We start from the raw sequence: 3,942 nt of genomic DNA, 5'->3' as shown, positions 1-3,942 counted from the left end.
GGAACAGAATTGAAGACCCAGAAATGAACCCACACACCTATGGTCACTTGATCTTTGACAACAGAGCTAGAACCATACAGTGGAAAAAAGACAACATTTTCAACAGATGGTGCTGGCTCAACTGGTGGTTAACTTGTAGAAAAATACAAATCAATCCATTCCTTTCTCCTTGTACAAAGCTCAAGTCCAAGTGGATCAGGGACCTACACATCAAAGCAGATACATTGAAACTAATAGAAGAGAAAGTGGAGAAGAACCTCAAGCAAATAGTCACAGGGGAAAATTTCTTGAAGAGAATGCCAATAGCTTCTGCTCTAAGATCAGAAATTGAGAAATGGGACCTCATAAAGTTGCAAAGCTTCTGTAAGGCAAAAGACACTGTCAATAGGACAAAACGACAACCAACAAGTAGGGAAAAGATCTTTACCAACCCTATGTCTGATAGAGGGCTAATATCCAATGTATAGAAAGAACTCAAGAAGTTCGACTCCAGAGAACCAAATAACCCTATTAAAAAATGGGGTACATAGTTAAACAAATAATTCTCAACTGATGAACACAGAATGACTGAGAAGCACCTAAAGAAATGTTCAATATCCTTAGTCATTAGGGAAATGCAAATCAAAACAACTCTGAGATTCCATCTCACACCAGTCAGGTTGGCTAGGATAAAAGACTCAGGAGACAGCAGATGCTGGAGAGGTTGTGGAGAAAGAGGAGCATTACTTCATTGCTGGTGATATCTCATCTCCTGCAGACCCAAAGCCCAGGTTTTTATTTACATATCTGCTCAGTTATTTATTTAGGTTCCCCATTGAACAATCCAGGAATCAGCATTACATGACTTTAGCCCCTTGACTCTTAGGAAAAGGACAGCAAGTACACTTCTTTTTTTCCTTTTTAACATTGTAAAAGATCCACCCCATAAGTATGCTTCCCACCCCACAAATACTTAAAAGAACTTGAAATTCCACAGTGCACAGTCCGCCTTACTTCTGCTCTACCTTTGGGATGTTCAGCTCCAGTTCTTCTCTGCTCTGCTTGTGAGGCTCTACTGAGTAAACTGCCTACAATTTGTGAAGCCAAAACCCTAAAATCCTAGGTAGGTAATAATCTTATAGAAATTTGGATTGCTATAGTCTAGTTTTCATACAGTAATAAGAATATATGTTAAAGCCAGTTTTGAAACAAAGCTTTAATAATAAATTGATGTTGCTTTAACATAATAACCACTTTTCTTCCTATAGTACAATCAAGTCTTTGCCTTTTATTAATTATCTTGCTAGTCCCATCTGTTGGCCTTATTTCTATTATATGACATTGACTTTCTTGGGACCTTTTTTTTTTTTTTTTTTTTTTTTTTTTTTTTTTTTTTGGTCAATCTTCTAAAGTGTTTTTTATGTCTTTAACACTTGTGACTTTTCGCAAATATCAGGGACCCGATTCCACAGAACAAGATCTGGGACCCTAACTATAAGCTGGATTCCTATTCTGTTTTTTTCCTAGCAGTTTCATGGAGATTTAGCAATTGTGCAATCATCTATTTAAAGTCTTCCACCTTAACGATGTATAATTTTTGTAGGCAGTTATTAGGCCTGTCTCATTTGCCATCTCATTGTTTCAAGCAAGTGAAAATAAGTAGGAACTATCTGAATTAAAGCAAGGGTAATAAAAATTTTCACTACATTTGCTGCATATCAAATTTGGAAACTCATGATATTTTCTAAAGCTATGATGAAATTTATCAAAGTTAGTAAATCTGATCTAACACATAATGAAACTTTTTCCCCTTATACAAGAAACCCTCAAGATGAAACTTCTACTACATTGTAGTAGGAAAAAATAGTGTTGTCCTTTCTTTCTCTCTCAAGGCAAAGAAGTCCTGCCTTATCCTCTCCTCTGCCCAGCTAATGGCTGTTCAGCGCTTTATTAACTAGTCAGAGGTGATGGAAAACAAGCTTTGCACAACCTTGAGACAGGAGATGCTACAAGGATAATGACAATGATAATGTTGAGACTGTAACCAGGATCTCTGGGCACAGAAATCAGCTTCTGAATACACAGTTCATAAAATCATCCCCCATCACCAAAAGGCATTCTTTTATTTTCTCATATGAATTTTGTGAGGGTATGTAATAATCTTTGTTTTCTGAAGCAGAAGAATTAATTTGAATGTACAGATCTTTCTTACACTATTCACCCACACCCATATATGCATATGCCCTTGGCTGTCAAAATTTACAACATGTGTTTAGACTAGTTATGGATGCTAAGGTTTTGTTGACCTAGCACGATCATCCAAATGTCAGAGATTACATGTTAAATACATCGTGTGCACTTGTGATGCTTTGCAGTCTAGACACTTTGACAAATATATGACAACATGTATCCACCATTTCTGTACTATATGTATTTCCATTGTTCTCAAACTCTTCTCCATTCTACCTATATACCTCCACCTCCCTGAATCCCTGGCAACCATTGGTCTTTTTACTGTCTCTCTAGTTCTGTCTTTTTCATTAGGTTTATCTAGATTCAGTACACAAACTGCTATCATTCGAGTGGTAACAGGCACTTAAGTTTCCTTAATGTCTTTTCTTCATTCAATGGTCGTTCAGTAGCTCATTTCCTTTTAATACTAAAGGACATCCTGTTATCTCTATCCTATTCATTCACCCAGGGAAGTATGTCCATATACCATTTTCAGCACAGCAATATTCATCTCTCTGCTGTCAATTGTCCAGTTGTTGTAAGCCAAGTATGTTATCTTGTAGGGCTCTCAGCATGGCAATCATAGTTATTTAAAATCCTTAGCCTGACAATTCCAACACTCCTGACATACCAGAACTTACTTTCTGAAGCTGGTGTTCTCTCTTCACACTCTTGCATTGTGGCTTGTAGTGTGTCTCCTAGTAATGTTTGTTTGTTTGTTTGTTTGTTTTTTCCTTTTTATAATTAGATGTGATATACTGGGTGAAATGATTCTGTAACTAGACCAATAGTAATGTGGTACCTTTTGCCTATATTTAAGTGGTGAGAAAGCATCTTGAGATTCCATGACTCATTGTCAATCTTCTAGTGAATGTTGGCTCTAGAAAATGAAATATACATGTTTCATGGTCCTGTTCCTTTTGCCAGTTAAAAATGTCAGAATGCCAGATCAAACTGAGTTTGAACATTTTCCCTCACTCAGAATGATTAAGCTTTGTATTTTAAAAATGAAAAGAAATGAAAAGAAAAAAGAATAAGTAGGCAGTGTGTGGGGTTTTGTAAAATCATTTCTCTTTCAGGTAAATTGTTCTATGTTTTGTTTTCCTTAAACAACTGAAAGTTTATTGCATTTCAAATAGTTACTATTTTGCCTATTTTAGTACTTCCTTCTGGGATAACATGAACTTAGTCATTGCAGATAGGGAACTGACAACAGAAAGAAGAAATGTTTCTACATAACTCAGAAGAGTGAAACACTGGTGTATTTGAGTAGGGGCAGGGTCAATGAGTTACATTCAGGCTCATGGATAACTCAAGGAGAACTGCATGACTGAGAAGCAGTTGTCCTGTGTCTAAAGCATTCAGATTGATCCTGCTTGCCACCCATCCCCATGTCCTGTGGCTCTACAATTTGGGGAGAAGCTTTTATGTTATTTTTTGTTTTGTTTTGTTTTAATCATTGCTTGTTAAATATAATTTCTTGAATTAATCAGTTTGGATGCAGAACATTCTCTGATTATCATAAGTTTTTTGTTGTTTAATCTATTGTAAAATTACTAAGATCCAATCTGTATATTGAAACATGGGTAGTCTTTTTCTATTAAAAATTGATCTGATGTATATAATTTATCATTTTTAGCATGTTATCTTTGTCCACACTATCTGATTCTTTCCCAGGGTTACAAGTTTTGAAGTCATAGAAAGACTCAGGAGCACAGATCTAACTTTGTC

Source organism: Mastomys coucha, unplaced genomic scaffold, assembly GCF_008632895.1.
Source record: "Mastomys coucha isolate ucsf_1 unplaced genomic scaffold, UCSF_Mcou_1 pScaffold9, whole genome shotgun sequence".
NCBI classification, from domain to species: Eukaryota; Metazoa; Chordata; class Mammalia; order Rodentia; family Muridae; genus Mastomys; species Mastomys coucha.
The sequence above is the reverse complement of the archived record's forward strand: the minus strand, read 5'-3'. Positions refer to the sequence as shown.